Source organism: Scylla paramamosain, unplaced genomic scaffold (assembly GCF_035594125.1).
Source record: "Scylla paramamosain isolate STU-SP2022 unplaced genomic scaffold, ASM3559412v1 Contig7, whole genome shotgun sequence".
NCBI classification, from domain to species: Eukaryota; Metazoa; Arthropoda; class Malacostraca; order Decapoda; family Portunidae; genus Scylla; species Scylla paramamosain.
The window spans coordinates 296,214-317,043 of record NW_026973672.1 but is presented as its reverse complement, the minus strand read 5'-3'; the positions used below and the strand labels follow the sequence as shown (position 1 = coordinate 317,043).

Below are 20,830 nucleotides of genomic sequence, written 5' to 3'. Positions count from 1 at the left end.
CGATCGCTCACAAGACACAGATGTACGAGTATAGCTCAAGGCAGCTCATATTTCACTCAACTATTCATGCCCTTCATTACTCACCTGTTCATCTTTCATCTGCCTCCTCTTCCTCCTCCTCCTCCTCCTCCTCCTCCTCCTCCTCCTCCTCCTCCTCCTCCTCATCCTCCTCCTCCTCCTCCTCCTCCTCCTCCTCCTCCTCACGTATCCCTGTCTATTGCTCTCATCTCTTCCCTTATCCATCACTCTCTGCTTCTTCCTCTCTCTTTCCTTAATTCTTCCTCTTCTTCCTTCTCTTCTTCCTCCTCCTACTCCTCATCCTGCTATTCCTTGCCTGTTTCAATTTATTTCCTCTCTGCTTGGTCCTCTGTCTTTCCTTAAATTTCCCTCTTCTTCCTTCTCCTCTTCCTCCTCCCTGTCTTTCCCTCTCTTCTCTTTCACTGTTCATCCTATCTCCTTTCTCTTCTTCCATTCTCATCCCATCTCCCTCCTCTTTTCTCCCTTTCCTTCACTCCTTCCTTCTCCTGCATCCTTTCTTCCTTCATTATTCTGCCTCTCTCTTCCCTGCTCCATTCCCTTCATTCAGTCCATTCCTATCCCTCCCGTCTCTCTCCTTCCCCTCCTCCCCCCACCTCCCGTCCTTTCCTGCCTCGTGGCTTCTACTCGTCTTCTTGTTCAAGCAGCCACGATCCATCTCGCAGCCAAATCAGTCTGGTCCTGCCTCGCCTTTATTAATGTTCGGTACATCAATCGCCGGTGACACAGCCTCTTCTTACTCCACACACCTCCTTCGTGATGCAATATAGCGATAGAGGCTCCAGGCAGGCACACGGGGAGGATGGTGGTGGTGGTGGTGATGGTAGTGGGGGAGGAGAGAGAGAGAGAGAGAGAGAGAGAGAGAGAGAGAGAGAGAGAGAGAGAACGAGCGAACAAGAGCGAACGAGAGAGAGAAAGGGAACGAGCGAGAGAGATGGCGAGCAAGCGAGACAGCGAACGAACGGGAGAGTGAGAGCCAGAGAGGAGACACGGAGAAAAAGCCTGATTGATAAAGCCAGAAGGAAACTGTATCTTTTTCATCCTTTGCGCTTTTGTATTCGTTACGCGATCAGTTTGGGACGGAGAAAGAGGAAGAGGGGGAATTAGGTTAAGGGAGAGGACGCGAGAAGGGAGAAGATGGGATAAGGAATGGAGGAGAGGGTGAAAAAGTAATAGGGATAGGAGGGAAGAAGAGACGCAGGATTAAGGAGGATAAGAAGAGGATGAGGAGAGGAGGAGGGAAGGCTATGTGTGACAGGATGTGTTGGGGCAGGAAGGTAGAACGGAAGGCGGGGGGAGGGGGCGAAGTTTAAAGAGTAAGGAGTGATAGGAAGGAATAAATAGTGAAATATATGGGTGATGGGATGATACTGTGACACGGGTTTTAAGGGTGTTTTTGTGGTTCTACTGACATATTAACAAGATTTCTACATTGTTAATAGGAGAAACACTCATGAGAACCCAGTTGATCATCTTAGTGGCATTTGAAAATAGTGGTGAGAGAGCAAAGCCTCTCTGAATACAAGTCTTTTGTCCTCACCGAGGCGGCCACCAAAGCCAGCCAGCCAAAGGAAACAGAGCAAATAAACACGAGCTCTGTTTTTCACGTTTTACTGAAGTTTGTGGCTTTTTATGGAGAATTTTCAGCTGCCAGGTAGCGAGAGAAAAAGAGAATGAGGGAGAGAGTGAGAGGGTATGAGCAAAAGGAAGACTAGGAAAGGGGGATGAAAAGGGTATGAGGAAGGGAATGGAGTTGGGAATGAGGAGGAATAAGTGAATGTTGACGCGTCCTTCGAGGGTCGCAGGTGACAGCTTGAAAAAAAGGGATGCCGAGGCTGTGACATGAAAGGAATGTACTGCACCGATCCTGGATTTTTAAGGGGAATAAACAGGGCTGAGTTTGGTTCTACCTTAATACTTAGACTGGAAAACGGTATTAGTGCCACGCTGCACCTCAAAATAGTGTCAAACCAAAATAGTGTTAAACCAGTATACCACCCCAGTAACCAGTACCACAGCTTATCCCAGTACCACACGCCATCTTACACCTGCATCTTGCCGCACCTCATCTCACACCAGTACCTGCCCAGTGCCACGCCACACTTCACACACGCCGCGCCATTAATTACAGTTAAGGATCATAGCGCAGTGTCAGCCAGCCAGTGCAGGTCTCGTTAGGGTCAGTGTGTCCCGTCAGCTGCCACACTCCTGATGCAATAACCGCGTGCTGAATTACGCCACTCCTGCAGCCAGACTGTCCACCGTATTCTGAAACACTTCCGCGCTGCACCTCCACTACTTTGAAGAGGTGCTTATTCTAAAAAAATTGGTCACTTCCACGAGAACAGGACGAATAATATCTGTGTCCTTTGAAAATAATCCTTGTGGGAGAACAAAGCGTTTTAAAAATACTACTATTAGTGACAAATGAGGGTCCTTATTCTCAAAATGTTGGTGTCTTACCTGGACTACTCTCAACTGGCGCTATTGGAAGCGATACAGGTTTTCAATGCTGATTTCATGATTGCAGTGATAGTTAAGCAAAAATTCGCTTGAAAACCGACTGAATAATCTCTGCTGCCTTTGAATTTGACACAGAGGTAATGAGCGGCCGCCGTGGTGAAGAATATGAGCCTGGGTGACGGACAAAAGATCACAGCAGGCGTGTATCGATTAAAATATCTTATTAATACTACGCTTTTGTCCCTCGCGCTGAGAGACAAAGGAGGCCAAGTGTAAATTTTTAATCACCTGGCATGAAATGAAGAGGTCGCTGGCGAGGCCGTGTTTAGCCAGACGAGGGGGAGACTGGGCTCTCTCTCTCTCTCTCTCTCTCTCTCTCTCTCTCTCTCTCTCTCTCTCTCTCTCTCTCTCTCTCTCTCTCTCTCTCTCTCTCTCTCTCTCTCTCTCTCTCTGACAGGTTAGCGACGAACACAAAAGAACACAAATGAAGAACATACCGTGAAAATTCTCTTGGTCCCAGCTGTTTGAGAGAGAGAGAGAGAGAGAGAGAGAGAGAGAGAGAGAGAGAGAGAGAGAGAGAGAGAGAGAGAGAGAGAGAGAGAGAGAGAGAGAGAGAGAGAGAGAGAGGGGTGGGCGGGATGTTACTGAGTTAAGCATTAAGATAGGCGAGGCTAATCATGTTGCCTTCAGCCTGTTAACAGTGTATTATCATAATACAGTATACGCGTGTAGAGAGAGAGAGAGAGAGAGAGAGAGAGAGAGAGAGAGAGAGAGAGAGAGAGAGAGAGAGAGAGAGTAGTTTCAATATCCTCAAGCTTTCAAGTTAAGGTAATTCACAATGATGGGATGCTTTTAAAACCTAAATTGTACGCCCGATATACTGTCCTGACTCACACACGCTGACGACTCACGGAAGGAGCCAAACTGCTGCCCTTTGGTAAATACAAGAAAACTCCTGAATGACTCGACGGCAGGGCGGGAGGGCGGGGCGTGCACGTACTACAGTAGAATTACACCCCGCTCCAGGCTCACCTTGGCTCTCAGTAATAGCGGCATTAGCGGTGTGTGCAGTACGATTACCCTGTATATAACATTAATGGAGCCGCTCTGCAAAGCCTCGCTATTTTAATATACAAAAGCGACTCGTACTGACATCAAAAGCTGGTTGGTGGCGGCTCCGGGATGCGATGCTCCGATCACTGACACTGCCCTGGGTTGTGATGTATCTGCCATTGAATTTTCAGTTTTTATTTATTTATTTATTTATTTTTCCTTTTGGTAGGGGGCCATGAAAGAACAATCTATTAATTTATTATGTAGGAGGGGCTATAAAGGTTTAAAAATACCTAATCTAAGTTAAGAAATGCCCACTTAGATGAAATTAGCTGCCCACTTACATGAAAAAATATCCACTTAGGTAGAAAATACATACTTGGGCAAAAACATTCCTATTTAAGGTTATAAAAATGCCCACTTAGGTAAAACAAACGCTCACGTATTCTAGCGCTTAATTTGCTTGTACTTCCTCGTTAATAAAGTAGAAATCCTGTTAATCTGCCACTACAACCATAAAGACAATGGCCACTTAAATACAAAAACACCCACTTAATTCTGAGCAGCTTCCATTAACACGCACTGTCTCGTATATGTCATGACGCGAGGTGGACCGAAATTCTGAATGATATAAACCCACCATTGTGCCCTTGAGGGATTTACTGAATTCTGACGAGTGTGTAGTTGTCTGATATAACAAACAAGATTTGCCTATTGAAGGAAGGAGGTTGAGGTGAAGACAGAGTGAAATTTAGAGATGGAGGTGCAGAAGTGAATGATATGGGAGAGGTGGAGGAGGAAAACAGGTTGTGAAATTGAGATATAAAGAAGACAGGTAGTGAAATAGGGAGGTGGAGGTAGACGGGGAGTGAAATGGAGAGGTGGAGGTGAAGACAGTGAGTGAAATGGAGAGATGAACTTGAAGCGGAGTTGTAAGGAATAACAGCATATGCAGTGGATACAATGCATATATATAACCTGGACTCTTGCCCGGCACCGACCCCTGACACTTGGATTCCAGCTTCTGTTTCACCTTATTGAATCAGAGGAAGACGTACAGTGAAGACGAAAATATAAAGATTAAGTAAATAGGGAAAGAAAGAATAAACAGAAATTGCTAATTTTATATTTCTATTTTATCTATTTTTTCATGATGTTGAAAAATGTAGAAATCATGTTAATCTCTCACTAGAATCGTGAAAACACCCTCACAAACACGTGTAACTTCACCACGACTGTTTGTAAAAGCCACAGAGGTGATTAGCCGGATTTTCAAGAGCGTTTCCCCTGTTAATAATGTTGAAATATTGTCAATTTTTCAATAGATTCGTAAAAACATCATTAAAAACCCGTGCCACTTCACCTGGAGTCTTTTCAAAGCAGTGGAGATACAGCGCAGAAATGTTTCAGAATATGTTCCACGGAGCAATGCGGGGCGGGTCGGGGCAGAAATGTTTCAGAATATGTTCCACGGAGCAATACGGGGGTCGGGGCGGGATCTCAGGAAGCAGGAACAGAATAATAACAACACGCACATTCGCTGCTCAAGGTTCGGAGCATTACAATTACGAGATAGTTGATTTAAAACGCAGTAAAACACGCCGTGAAATTCTCTTTGCTACGCACTGTTAGGGATGCCCAGCAATTAGCGACCATTGAGAGCACACGGAGAGGATGGAGGGAGGGAGTCTTGCATGCGAAATTACCCTTGTACTCATCACGTGACTCGCTACTCTTTGAGAAACACGAATACTCTGTTGCTGAAGGCATGAATAACTAACACGTTTCACTCGTTTTGTGTGTTAAAGCTGCGTTCACCATTACGATAAAACAAGCGGGTGTAATCGAGGTACGTAAGAACAAAAGAAAATAAGGGAAACTATATAAAAGACCTAACCTAACCTAACCTAACCTAACCTGACTAGCCTAACACGTGGCAGTCTCTGTACTAAACATGCCTACCTAATTTAAATATGTAATCTACATCCATAAATTTGTCTAAGCTTCATTTAAAGCTCCCTGATGACTCAGCAAAGATAGTTAAGCAGGTGAACATAGCTTGAACGGTAAATATCTCTGGCTATCTTGTATTATTAGTACTAGTTAAGTATTAATTTTAATCTCAGCCTCCACTAGTTAAATGTTCCAATCGTCACTTAGTACTGTAAGCTTCTCAATCTCCATCATTTAGCTTATCATCATCTATCACTTAAACTTTAAACTTTCTAGTCCCTACTTGCTAAACTTTCGTACCTTCATCAGTTAAGCTTCAGAGCGGCGTATATACGTGCGTCTGTTTTAATTTTGCTCACTGTACATCTTAATTTCCTCTGAATCTGCCCAGGCGAGGGAGAAGGCAAGGTTATAGTAAGTTTGCCATACTGTTTTGGTCCCATCAGTCAGCCAGCATTATTTGGCAGTGCTGTGGACAATATTCTGACGACGTGACGTGTGTTGTTCCAAACTGAAGCAAAACCCTGGACTCAATCATCACATACCATTGCGTTATTAGAGTGTGTAGTACAGACTGCCTGCCATAATGCCCTTTTACTGTCCTTCATCCTGACAGCACCTCTACTTTGTCTTTCCTTTTCCGTGCCGGAGTGACAGTCTTGTGACGTGTGTGTATTGAGCGTCATCTCCCTCTGTGATCATCCCTGGTCGGGTACTCGGCGCCTATCCGTCCACAGTGTACTCTGAAAGCTGCTTTACTTGATAAGAACATCAGAATATAAGAGTAAGCAGGTGTTTGTAACCACACAGAGCTTACACGTACCAGTCTCTTTATAATAACTTATTTATCTATATCCATCTATGATCCTTTTCCAAAAACTTTCCTAAACTTCTGGCTGTCAGTGATCGTGTTGTATATAATCTTTTAAAGCTTCATTTTGACTCGGCACCAACAGTCTGAGTACTGATTCCATTCCAATCATCTGTCAGTATCTGAGAACCAGTTTCTTCAGATCTCCTTGTCGAATCTAACTTTGTCAAGCTTGAACCATTAGTTTTTCTATATTGGTTACTAATCTTAGGAATTTTATGTATATTCCGATTTGCTGACCGTAAGAGGGTGAGCAGCCTGTCAGTGAGTTCACTAAATAGGATGAGGCAGTAGACACCTGCCAAAACGGTAATTACTCCCAGTGAGGCGTTGGGCACAAGATCAGGGGGTGCTGCGAACTTATCAGTGACCCAGCTGAGGCGGGGCGTCTACTCGAAACTATTGCACTACAAGTTATATCAGTCAGTCGGAGGTGACCATAGTACTAGAGAAATGTTTCGTTTCTATACAGACACTGAAAACAGTCCTGATGAGGGAGTAAAGTGTTTCAAAATATGGGGCAGGGTGTCTACAGGGAACTATCGCACTACAAGTTATATCAGTCAGTGCGAGGTGACTAGAGAGCAAGAGGTGTTTGGCTCCCGTACAGACACAACGGCGACGAACGACTGCACTGCTGTGTGTGTGTGTGTGTGCTGGCTGCATACGTGATACTGAAGGAAAAGAAAACCTTTACATACTGTATAGGTGAAAATGAGGTTACGGAACAAAGCTTATGGGGGTTACAGTCAAAATTTCAGCGCAGTGCAGTGTGTCTGTAGAATCGTCATAGGTCAGAAAAACACAGAGAAAAAGAAAACAGCATATCCAAACATTGCGGCGTCTTGTGTTGACAAGCTGTAGCAGACACCATTGTTATGTGTGCTCAAGGGTGTTTTCATGAGTCTAGTGGTAGTTGAACAAGGATTCTGCGTCAGTATTGGATAAAGGAGACCCATGAATCTGACATGTTATATATATAGTCTTTGAGAATATTCCTTATGGGAGAAGAAAAGCGATTAAAAATATGTGCCCAAGACAAATGGCTACACAAGTATTCACTCTACCCTGGAAGAGCGGAAGTGGTTCGGTGGTTCAGTGTTTGTCTACGTAACCTGTTTCCGAGCACTGTTTCAGTACTACATTCAGAGACATTGAACGAGATTCCCCTCCCTCACACACACACACACACACACAAACAAGATAATAGACTTAAAGGAATAAAAGAAAACTGTTGCAAAGGCTACACCCAACACGCACACACACACACACGCGCACACACACACACACACACACACACACACACACACACACACACACACACAAGAAAATAGACTTAAAGGAATAAAAGAAAACTGTTGCAAAGGCTACACCCAACACGCATACACACACACACACACACACACACGCACACACACACACACACACACAAACAAGAAAATAGACTTAAAGGAATAAAAGAAAACTGGTGCAAAGGCTATACACACACACACACACACACACACACACACACACACACACACACACACACACACACACACACACACAAGAAAATAGACTTAAAGGAATAAAAGAAAACTGTTGCAAAGGCTACACACACACACACACACACACACACACACACACACACACACACACACACACACACACACACACACACACACACACACACACACACACACAAACAAGAAAATAGACTTAAAGGAATAAAAGAAAACTGTTGCAAAGGCTACACCCCGAAATGTTATTTCGTATGTCCCGTGTTCAGAAACGACTACTTTCAAATGCCACAGAGATTAGTCGGGCTCCCAAGAATGTAGAAATTATGTTAATCTGTCATTAGAACCATAAAAAGAAAAAAAAAAACATCGTCAGAAGCCCGTATAGCTTCAAGTAAAGCAGTGTGAATGTACTGGAGGTCCAGCGCCCGCGTGTTTCAAAATATGGACCCTGATCTGAGTGACGGTGCAGAACAAACACTTAAGCCAAACCATATGATGTAAAACAGAGTAAATATATCCAATAGAATTATCTTCCTGGTGGTTCTTGAGCTGTCGTGGTGAAAACCGGCGTGCCTTCCTGCCATCACCTCCCTCCCCACACACAATCCCTCCGTTTGGCGACACGCACGCAATCTAATGAAGTCTTCGCTCGTCGTCAGTCGCCAGAGCCCCGCAATCCCCCGCTCGCTGCTGAAGGACGGCCTCTCGCAGCCCCGAGCCCCGTCACCCGCTGGAAGATCAAAAGTCAGACACGAGTGAGCGGCGCTGAGCCTCCGCCACTCACAGCCAAATTTAAAGAAGGATAAAGCACCACCAGTGGAGAGCTGCCGTCGCTCAACAACCGCTCCACCTCCACCTCCGCTTCCACCACCACCACCAACCCTCCGCCATCACCACCCAGCTCATCAATCCCTCCTACTTCACCACCACGGCCAGCCTTTCGCCTCCTCCATCACCACCACAACTGCCACCACTAATACCAGCCTTCCACCATCGCCACCGCCACCACTACCACCACCGCCTAGCTCATCCAGCTCCCAGCAGCACAACACGAAACAAAGGCATCTACTTCATGTATTTTGATGAGTTAAGTAAATATTTACGTCAAATCTGTTGGCATTAAAAATATATATATATATATATACATGCTGCACAAAAACGTAAAATTAATGAAATTTTGAAAATGTCAGAATTTTACCATTTCGTTGCCATGAATGTGAAAGCTTTTTTTTTTTTTTTTCCCCCGAGAGAAAGTGTAGATTACGTTTAAATGTTTCATAAAGCGTGCATTGTTATATTTCGTAAATGTATAAACGAAGTGACACATGCAAACAAATTCAAAAGAAAAGTACACGAGCAGGGAAAAAAAAAAAGGAAAAAAAGTAGTTTCACACCACACACACACACACACACACACACACACACACACACACACACACACACACACACACACACACACACACACACACACACCAGAAGAATTACGCCATGAATCATAAAATCTAGTGCCTCTTCGTGTCGTCCCGGGAAGTCATTAAAGCTGATGAAGTTCATTGTTGACTCACTGCACCTCTCAGCCTCGCCTCGCCTCGCTGCGGGAAGGGCAGGGTGAACCATTCCTGCCCTGCGCTGCCCCGGGACTGCCTAGCGGCGGCATCTTTTCCTCAGCAGTTCCTTCCCTAATTCATAATGTTGACAGTAAAGGAGAGGGGAAATGTGCGTATGGTGGAGTTCAGGAAGGGATGGGTAGTGATACAATGATACGTAGGGTAGGGTTATGAAAGAGATTGGTAGTGATGTTTGCTACTCCTTTACTAATTCATAATGCTAATAGTATAAGAGGGACACGTGTTTAATTAGGGTGGAGTTTAGTGATAGCGATGACATCCAAGTGTGAGTGGCATGAGCGTCTCCTGTCAGGGCGTTCAAGGTCGATGCGGAGACTGGCAGGGTGAGGCATTATTTAGAACGCGCTATCGAAAGGGCAGTTTGAAGCTTCACCTCACTGTAACTCCACTCCTCGTCCTTCTGTTCTTTCAGTCATTCTCTGGTGTCTTAACCTTCTCTCCCTGCCTCGCCAGACATCGCCAGTAAACAGGTGGTAATGTAGCTTGAGGCAAAGGGCTTACATTAAGCTCTCGTCAAGAAGAGGGTGAAAATTGACTAACAGGAGGAGGATAGCGAGGTAAATTTCCTTTCGGTCAGTGTTTGAGCCAAGAATCGCGTCTGCAGTTGATAATGGTTCACGATACTTTTTCTTGTCAGGGTTCTGGGTCGTCTCCTTGCTCTTGTTGATCAGTAACATTTTTCCGGTGTAACAAAACAATACTGAATCCCGAAGGTTTATAAGGCATGGCAATCCTGAACCGAAAATCGGCACCACGCATGATTCTTCTGGGCTCGGCGGCACAGCCAGGCGTATGACGCAGTGTGAGTTCTGCCGGGCTGATTCTTCCCTATACGGGCTTCCCTTGGCGCTCCTCGTTCTGTAATACTCAAATCGTTTCTTACCGCGTCTTAAAAGATTATATTTGTGGTATTATATATCAGTTAGTAGCCTCTTGATGGCTGTGATCCAGCGCGACACGTTGGTACTCTGCTCGGCGTTAACAGGTCACGGAGAGAGTTGACGCTCAGTGCCACTGAGCGAGTGACAGGTGATTGTGTGCACGGCTCGCCACTTCCCCCGCCCGAGGAAGTTCAGAGGACCGACTTGTAGACTTGTAACTATGTAGCTTCGCCCTTATAGTTTTTGAAAAAAGTTAATGCAGTGCAGTTGATTACTACTGAAATAGTACTCCATGTTTTTACCGAGATTAGTGTGGCGGGGAATGTTGCAGAGTTGATACATGAATGGGAGTTTTAGTACAAGCGAACATTAGTTTGGCGACAACCACCTGTGAGTGTCTTGTGATCGCGTAGTGCTGCCTCCAGGTGCTGGCAGGCCCCTGTGGTGATGGGGGCCGCGCTGCACATACTGCTGCTCATCGCTCACGCAGCCCTCGCCGCCGCCACCAAGGCAGGTGAGTACAGCACAGGTGAACGCAGGGCGGCTCTCGGCCCGGGCTGCTACTGGCGGGCGAGGCTGACACGCACTGCCTCTCCTGTGGGATTATATTTGTAACTGTAATTGTCACACCTAATTTACTGAGTAGATAACAATTGCAAAGATATTGGCGTTTTTTTTTTTTTTACTCATTTTTCATTTTTTTCTTCAAATTTTGATGTTTGTTGGAAGCACCTCGGCAAACAAAACTATTCTTCTTTTATATTTTCAAAAGCTAACAGCCAGCCGATGCGCTTTCAATTAATCTGTTTGACGTTTCTGTTGTAAATCACCAGTTTATCTCTGCCTCCTCCTCCTCCTCCTCCTCCTCCTCCTCCTCCTCCTCCTCCTCCTCCTCCTCCTCCTCTACCTTCCCTCCATAGCTAGCGATTTGCAACTGAAAAATGAAAGTAGATTAAAAACAAAAGGAAAAATGAACTAAAATGATGATTGTAAGGTATCATTAAGAGGGATTTGTGATGGAAATGGTAGGCACGGTAATGTAAAGGTCAATATCTATGCATAGTTACATATTGATTTATCGTAGTTGACCTCCCAAGTGAGACAGACAGGTGTAGTTTCGTAATGGTGCCGCCACTGTAGGGAAGACGTGGTATACTTTGTTAATCTTTTATTGTGATGCAGCACTTCGGCCACGTCACGTCATATTAGTTATTATTGGGCTGCGTCTGTCTGTCCGCAGTTAGTTACTCAGTTATCACAATACTCACCTTAGTTATTAGTTGGTGGGTCGCGTCTGTCAGTCTACCAGCAGTGATTTACCGACACATCTATCACAATAGTCACTTTCGTTATTACTCACTGGGTTGTCTCTCTCAGTCTACCAGGAGTTACTGAGTTACCACGATGCGGGCTTCATGTAGACATTAATTATTTTACGTTTACATGCGTTATTTCAGTTTGCCTTAGTTGCACGTTTGTGTGTGTGTGTGTGTGTGTGTGTGTGTGTGTGTGTGTGTGTGTGTGTGTGTGTGTGTGTGTGTTAGACTTTTGAAATAACTCAAAGGAAAGCAAGTGTTAAGCGTTTTTACAGAGATACAGTGTCCTGAGCTGGTTACACAATCACCACGGTCTCGCCTGTTCATGCCTCCACCATTGTGCGTGTGTTAGACTGTATTGGAATTATAGAACTAGCACATAAGAAAATGTTGAGTTTCTGGAACACGCGAGTACCTATGATTTCTGGAACTGTTTCTTGTTGCAATCCTTAGTCTCGCTTGTTCTTACCTCCAGGAAATTGTTGAAGCAGAAGATATTGAAGTAACCTTGAAACCTGGAAGCTAAAAAGGCTAACAGTTTTTTAGATGCACTGAAAATGCTCTGTATTTTTAAGCAGACTGAAAAATGTTACGTTTTTTTTTCGAGAAAAAAATCCCAACTCTTTTTGGCAAGACTGAAAAAGGGCCAACATTTTTTGACACAATATTTAAGTGAGTGGTTACTAAGTCTTGCTTCATGTGTGTGTGTGTGTGTGTAATCCTACATCGTATCTCTATTTTTAATAGACAGTAGTGGAAATGAGTGAGGTTTTCAGAGGTATTTATCAAGGACAGCGCATCATCAATGAGAAGACACGCATGAAAACCCGACCTGAGTCTGGTCTTTGATAAAGGTTCTGGTGAGAAAACAAGCAAAGCAAAATAACTTTTAACACATCTAAACATATTACAAAGGTTACAAGGGTGATTTTTTTTCTCAACCAATGAACTTTATTCTTAAACCTTTCGTCTTATTCTTGCAATTAACAGGCTCAAGTCGAAGTTACTGTAGTTTTCAAAGGTTATTAATGATTTTAGGGATAGAGTATTAATGACCATGCATCTTCAATGGGAAAACACGCATGAAAACCCGACCAATTATCTGTGTGGCCTTTGATAATAGTTCTGATGAGAGAACAAAGCGTTTAAGAACGCGAGCCATTAAGCGCTCTCCCTTGTTATAAGCTCTTTGTGTGCTGGCACACTGCAATGAATGAAGTACAGCGAATGTAGCAAGGTAGATTTTACAAGCGAAAATGTGAGGTTTGTTTTATTTTGAGTTGCTTGCAGTGCCTATGGTTAACCCTGAGGAAGATGCTATAATCTCATGGAGTTATTTAGTTTAACCACTACGCTGTGTAATGAATGAAATGTAACAAATATAGCTAAACTTTATTTTTACAAACTGAAATGCGAACTTTGTTTTATTTTGAGTTACTTTTTTTTTTTTTTTTTATGTAGGAGGGGCACCGGCCAAGGGCAACAAAACTGTAATAAAGAAAAAGGCCTACTGAAGTGCCGATCTCCGAACAGAATCAAAAGCGGTAGTCAAAAATTACAGGATAAGTGTCTTGAAGCCTCCCTCTTGAAAGATCTCAAGTCATAGGAAGGAGAAAATACTGAAGCAGGAAGGGAGCTCCAGAGTTTACCTACAGTTAATTCAAAGGAAGATGCTATGATTTCATGGTTATTTAGTTTAATAAATACGCGGTGTAATAAATTAAATATAGCAAATGTAGCATGTTGTTTTTACAGACGAAGATGTTAAGGGTTGCTTACATTTAAGTAACGGAGTCCCAAAAATTAAGCTATAGAAACGTGGTATAACTTTTAGAGGTAACTTAGCTCAATCATTACACGGGGCAATAATGTAGCAAAATATTTTTAGAGAAAAGATATGATTCTTTCTATTCAAAGTTAGTTGTAGTGTCTATAACTAACCAATAGAAAGATGATATAATTTGAAGAGGTAATTTAGTTCAGTCAATACACGGTCTCAAGTTAGTTCCGTGAGGGTGTTGGCAGACTGCTCTGAATTGTGGTAGAGACTTGCAGAAGGAAAAGGAAGGAAAGGTAGCAAGAAATCGAAAAAAAAAAAAAAAAGATATCAAACAGCTTTCCAATATACAGGCGTTTATTTCTTAAAGTGATTACTTTCTTAATCGTTACTGTGCTGTCACGTTTGTTCTTACCTGCTTGTGTGTGTGTGTGTGTGTGTGTGTGTGTGTGTGTGTGTGTTTCGTAGGTTATGATATTATAATACCAGTGCCGTTATGTATATTTAACTCTTAGAAAAAAAAAAAGTTCCTAAACGGTTATAAGCATTTCTCTAAGCAATTTCCCTCGAAGGAAAAATATGGCAACCGCTTTCCTACATACAAGTAAAGGCATAACTTCTAGAATTAATATCCGTCATAATCATTAACCTATCTCACTATCTCTCAATTCTTACCTTCTTGTGTGTGTGTGTTAGCAGACTATAGTACTTCCAGTGTAACGTGCATTGCCTCCCTCACTCACTCTCTCGCTAGGGATACAAAAGGCACCTCATGCTGGGAAAACACAACGTATGATCGCCAGTTCCCTTGTGTTGGGGCTTAACAGGAGGTTGTTCCTTACCATTAGCGACCGTGCCAGGGAAATGACCGCGACGTTACGAGGTGCAAACTTTGTGAAGAATGCTGCTGCTACTTTTTCCTCTCTTCCTACCTGGGATAAACTTTGCGGGTGTGAAAGGAAATCTGAAAAAAAAAACGGTGCTGGGTTTGCGGGTGGAGGGAAGGAAAGAGGAGGTGTGGTGTGGTGGGTAAAAAGTGCAATGTTGAAGGAAGGAAAGTTATGTGTTCAAGTTGAAGGGAAAGAAGTGGAAATGAAGTTAACGAAGTGGGGAAGAAAGTGAGAGTGAGAGTGAGAAAGAAAGAAAGAGGAAAAGAGAAGGAGAGAAGAGAAGTCCGGATTTGTGCTGAGTGAATCTGAAATTAATTAAGTTACGCAAAGGCTAGTAATAACACACACACACACACACACACACACACACACACACACACACACACACACACACACACACACACACACACACACACACACACACATATGCGCGCACAGGTAGATAGATAAATACATTGATAGATTGACACCACACCGTACCACACACACACACACACACACACACACACACACACACACACACACACACACACACCTATACATTACCTCATAAATACACACACACACATCAAACTCAAACGTATTAGTCATACACGCACGATATAAATTTAGCCAACAAACTACGCAGGGACATGCAAGGCGTACACTGCACAACACAACACCACACACTTCATTACACAGCTGGGAGGTGCGTGTGTGTGTAGTAATGCATACTTTTATTTACTTTCTTGTTGTCCTCGTTATTTTTCTCCAGCTATTGTTGTTGTTCGGCTCCTGTCTTTTCTTCGTCTTGATCTTGATCTTGATCTTGATGGTACAGGTGGCACAGGATCACTCCTGAGCCAGGCCTTTGGATCGGCAACTCCTGTAGAAAGGGAAAAAAAAAAAAAAAAAAAAAAAAAAGAGAAACGAACATCATCCTTTTTTGATCCTGTTCTTGATCTTATTCTTGTTCTTCTTTTTCTCTTCTTTTCAACTACTACTACTACTACTACTACTACTACTACTACTACTACTATTACTACTACTACTACTACTACTACTATGAAATAATGTGTAAAAATTGTATCACACTTAAAATTTGCCATTATCTACGTCTAGAGTGGACATGTTACTAAACCACCACCACCACCACCACCACCACCACCACCACATACACACGCACTTAATAGACTCCGCCTCGTGAAAAGTGCGCTACGTTTTGATGATAATTTTTCCCCCGTGAGGTATTTGCGTGAAAGGGAGCAGCGGCGCGGCGTGTGTAATATGATCGATGGCAAATTGAAGAGTCTAGGGTGTGGGAGATAAAAAATAGTGTTGGCAGGGAGTTAATTTTGACGTGAGCCTCGGGGCGGACGGGGCTGGGCGAGTGCTGCTTATGATGTTAGTGCTGTCACGGGGCGGGGAGTGCTGGGCTTGCCTTGCTTGGGGGGAATGGGGGAGGGGGGGGGTGAAACACGCTATGGTTATATGTACCGTACCGTACTTTGATAAACACACTATGGGTAGACTGTTATACTTTGTTACTCGTGTGATTTTGCTGCTGGTTGTTGTTGGAGAGTGGATGTGTTGTTCTTTGTGTTCTTTGTTGGAGGTTTTTGTGTTTTGATTTATTTTTATGTAGTATTTGTGTATTTCCAGGATGTAAACTATATTTGTAATAGTGAAATGTTAAAGGCTGCTGCCGTGGATTTTAACTTAAAGTATGGAAAATGAAAATGTGCCTTTAAAACTAAATAAAATGGATACGTGCTATGTATATTTTCGGTGTTCCTGATGGTAAAGTGTTGGTGAATGCCTCCATAGACTTAACAATGTATGGAAAGTACCAGTGTGCAAACTTAAGTGATATTTTTGAAGGATAAGTGTGTTATTGAATGTTCAGAGGATGTTATAGATGGATGTTCTTTGAAATATAGAAAATGTTAACGTGCCTTGAATCATAAACTGAAATACTGTTGTTCTTGGTGTATAAAGTGAAGGATGCTGCTCTTAATGCTGAAAAACAGAACGTTGAATATTATAATGGCTAAAATTTCAAATAATACTCAGTGGAAAGTGTAAATGTGAAGAGAATCTCAGCAGAAAATGACTAGATACTGTGGAGGAAATTGTGGTGATTCGGTGAAGAAAAAGTAATGTATAAAACTGAAAACTAAACACAAGTGAATAGCAGAATAAAAAGACTACAAAGGGAAAATTAGATTGGAGAAGGAAAGTGCAGTAGAAAAGTAAAATTAGATCTCGAAAAGAGGAAAACGTAGGTAAACGTATATAAAGGGAGAAAGAAAGAATGATACAATTTAACTCCACGAAAAGAAAGTCGGCTAAAAAAAAAAAAACCTAGACTTGAAAGTAAAAAAAGAAGAAAATAGAATTCCAGTGAAAAAGACTAAAAAATGGAAACATGCCGGAGTAAAAAGCGACTCAAAAAAAAAAAAATAAATAAGCAAGACATTTCTATTCCCAAAAGAGAGAGAGGAAAAAAAAGTTGATAACCAGGAGATGGAAAGAGAAAATGGAATCCGACGAAAAAAAAAATGCTTCTAAGGAAAAAAAAAAAAAAGGAGAGGTAGAAGACCAGACATCAAGGAAGAAAACTTACTAGACACAGATAAAAAAAACGCAATTCCAGAAAAGAAATCTCCGAAGAAAAAAAAAAGTGAGGTTTCGAAAAAAAATATTAACCATGATAAGGAAAGAAAAGAAGGAAAAAAAAACGAAATACTGATAAAAAAAAAGTCACTGTAAAGGCAGAATGAGAAAAAAAGAACGAGATTATTTTATTACTGGGAAAAGATGATAAGAAAAAAAAAGCAACAAAGAAGAAACCAAATCCTGTTAAAGAAAACATGAAAGAAGGAAGAAAAGAAGGAAAGAAAGAAAAGAAGCGAAATTCCAGCAAAAGGAAAGTCAAAAGGGTGAAAAAAGGCTCTGAAGAGGAAAATAAAGAAAGTAAATTAGGACTACATCAAAACACGAGATAGATAAGCGACGAGGGAAAAATATAAGGAAACGAAATTACAGGAAAAAAAAAAAAGACGCGAAAAGGGAAAAGATCGAAAAAATAAATTACCTACGAGAGGAAAGAAAGAAAAGAAAAAAATAACAACAGAAAAACACGAAACAAAATTGAAAGAAAAATTACTCGTTAAAGGAAAAAAAAAGAAAAAAAGAAAAAAGTACATACAAGTTTCTAATGACAGAAAAAACAAGAAAATGTACGACAGGCAAAATTACATAATGATGAAAAAAAAGTTCAGAGATGAAAAGAAAAAAAAAAACGTTAGGGTAAGATCTTAGGAAAAGCAACAGCAAATAATGAAGAGTGATAAGAAGAAAAGACTGGAAAATTTAACGATCAGGTGAAATCGTGTGATAGGAAAAGAAAACCACATATGGAGAAAGAAATCGTACCTGATAACGAGAGAGAGAGAGAGAGAGAGAGAGAGAGAGAGAGAGAGAGAGAGAGAGAGAGAGAGAGAGAGAGAGAGAGAGAGTTGAGGACATAATGCTACTGCCCCTACACACACTCTCTCTCTCTCTCTCTCTCTCTCTCTCTCTCTCTCTCTCTCTCTCTCTCTCTCTCTCTCTCACCATTCAGCGCCCTTCCCGCAATGCTCTGGTAATCCTTCTTCAGTTGCAAGCTCACTCACACACACACAAGTAGAGGAAAGCTTGTAATATATGTTGTCGTCGATAAGATAAATAATAAAAGAGAAACACTTGTATTTTCTGTTGTTGTCTGTTTGTTTGTTTGTGTTTGTCTGTCTCACTTTTTGTATGCTTTGCTCTATCGCCTTTTTATTTATTTATAGAAAAGAAAACTTGTATATTTATGTGGGTTTGTTTACGAGTCTCTCTCTCTCTCTCTCTCTCTCTCTCTCTCTCTCTCTCTCTCTCTCTCTCTCTCTCTCTCTCTCTCTCTCTCTCTCTCTCTCTCTCTCTCTCTCTCTGTAATGGAGTGAGAGAGAGAGAGAGAGAGAGAGAGAGAGAGAGAGTCGTGTCTCTCTCTCTCTGTGTGTGTGTGTGTGTGTGTGTGTGTGTGTGTGTGTGTGTGTGTGTGTGTGTGTGTGTGTGTGTGTGTGTGTGTGTTTCTTTACGTCTGTCTGTTTTTCTATGTCTGTCTGTCTGTCTGTCTCTCTGTCTGTCTCGTGTTATCGCGGAATTTGTTTTTTTATCATGTATTTCTTGCAGTTATCAGTATTTGTTTGTCCGTCTGTCGGTTTGTCTCGCTGTTTCCAGAAGTCGGTCTAGTGTGTAACTTTCTGCATCACAATGTTTTTATTGATCTGGTGCTGTTGCTGTTATTATTATTATTATTATTATTATTATTATTATTATTATTATTATTATTATTATTATTATTATATTTAGTTTTCAATGTTCATTCTTGCATTCCACATTCATCATAAAAAAAAAGGTTTTACACAAATCTGATCGCTATTGTTTCTTTCATTTAGCTTCTTTCATATGACAACAACAACAACAGTAGCAACAACAACATCAACAACAACAACAAAAACAACAAATGGAAAAACTAGACAAACGTGTTATTAGAAACGTGAAATTGTTGTAACTTATTTTGTTGGTAGGATTTTTTGTTGTGCTTTTTTCTCTCACTTGCCCTTCATATTTTTTTTCCTTTTAGCCAGAAGGTAATCACTTTCACATGAAACAACAGCAACAACGAGATGAATTTGTTTGAAGTGTTTTTGTTGGGAGGAATACTGACGGTCCTTAAGTTTTTTTCTTCCTCTTCTTTTCTTCCTTTAAGAGATGTGGAATTGAATTGTTTTGGTCTGGAGAAATCTAGAATGTTGGTTAAGTTTTACGTCCCTTTCCTTCCTTTTGTTATTATTATTACTATTATTGTTGTTGTTGTTGTTGTTGTTATAAGTAATAGGAGTAGTAATCGTCGTCGTCGTCGTAGCAATAGTAATAGTCGTATTATTATTATTTTTATTATTATTAGTTGTAGAAGTCGAAGTAGTAGTACTAGTAGTAGTAGTAGTAGTAGTAGTAGCTTTTTTAGGGACAAGGTTCAATGATAACGTTTCACACACGTGGACATAATTATTTACATTTACTTATTTATTTATTTATTTACCTATCTTTTATGTCTTTACCGTGCCTTCACTGGAAGCCGCGGGTGTGATCAGTGTAATTCATGGCAAATGCCTCGTTAATGAAGGTGAAGTTGTACAAGTCCTGCGTTTAATCGAATTTGGGATTGGGTCATTATCGTCTCTCGTCTAATTAACCTGCGCATTACGTGGATCCACCAGGTAAATAATATTCGCACTGATCACACCTGCCTACCTGCCTTGTGTCCTTCGTAACCCTGCCCTGTTCCTAAAACCTGAATCTGAATTTCTCCTCACCCTTGTTTTCCCTTAAATTTTCTTCTCCACCAAGGGCTAAGGACTAAGTGTGTGTGTGTGTGTGTGTGTGTGTGTGTGTGTGTGTGTGTGTGTGCGTGCTGCTTTTTGTCTGGGCCGCCTCGTGTTTGATTGCCAGCCTGTTATATAGAAATAGATAGAATAGTCTTCCCTTGTAATTATTTTGAACTGTTTTCTTTTATCTTGTTTTTATGTGGTGCTTTCATCTGTTTCCTTTGTTACTCTCACCTTCTCCTGATCTCTTCCTACTTTTTTTTCCTTTATTTTTCTTTGTTTTGTACTGAATATTTCTTGCCTTCATCTGGTGACCTCCCTGCCTTTTGAGACCGTCATCTTCTCCTTAAATCTCCCTCTATCTTCTCTCGTCACCCTTCTCTTCCTTTTCTTTTCCACTGCCCTAACTTGCCACTAAACCCTACCTCGCTTTTTCCTATTTGTGTCTTTCCTTACTATTTTTCCACAGCCTGCATTATTTGTCCTTGTCTCACTTTGTTTTCCTTTGTTTCTCCCTGTTTCCTTTGCAGACTTCCTATGTAATCTTCCTTGATTCCTCTTGTCTATGTACCTTGTAAATTTCCTGCTCTTGTTTTCCTTTCCCTGGTTTCCTCTTTTCTCCTTTGTAAACTTCATAACGTATCTCCCTTATTTCCTCTTGTTTCCCTTTGTTTATCTTTCAACCCTCATGCACTGTCCTCTTTGCCAACCCTTATCTCCCCCTCCCTTTGTAACTCGCTTGTTCACCTTGCAGTCTGCGCCTTACCCTCCCCTCTCCCCTCTTAACACCGTCCCTATCTCCTTATCTACCCTTGTTTTCCCGTTATTTCCACTTATCTTGCCTTATTGTATTAATTTTTTTTCCTTGCTTGTAGTTTTAATGGCCTGTTTCCCTTGTTTATCCCTTGTTTCCCCTTACACTGTTGTCTCGTCTTCCTTCCCTACCCTTTGCAACCTTGTTATTTTTGTGCCTTTTTCTTACCCCCTTTTAACATTGCTTCCCCTGTTTCCCCTTGCCATTTGCCTTGTTTTCCTTGTTACCTGGTGTCCTTTTCCCCTCGTGT

At 41.8% G+C, this 20,830-nt stretch overlaps 1 long non-coding RNA gene across 2 annotated transcripts in view; it reads left to right on the top strand.

The window, feature by feature from the left end:
• The window catches only part of LOC135096785 (uncharacterized), a 73,063-nt gene extending 64,254 nt beyond the window's left edge, over window positions 1-8,809 (top strand). For both annotated transcript variants that reach the window (XR_010265020.1, XR_010265019.1), the window contains one exon: window positions 8,538-8,809. This is a non-coding gene — a long non-coding RNA (uncharacterized LOC135096785). The remainder of the gene's footprint in view (window positions 1-8,537) is intronic.
• Window positions 8,810-20,830: the final 12,021 nt, after the last annotated feature.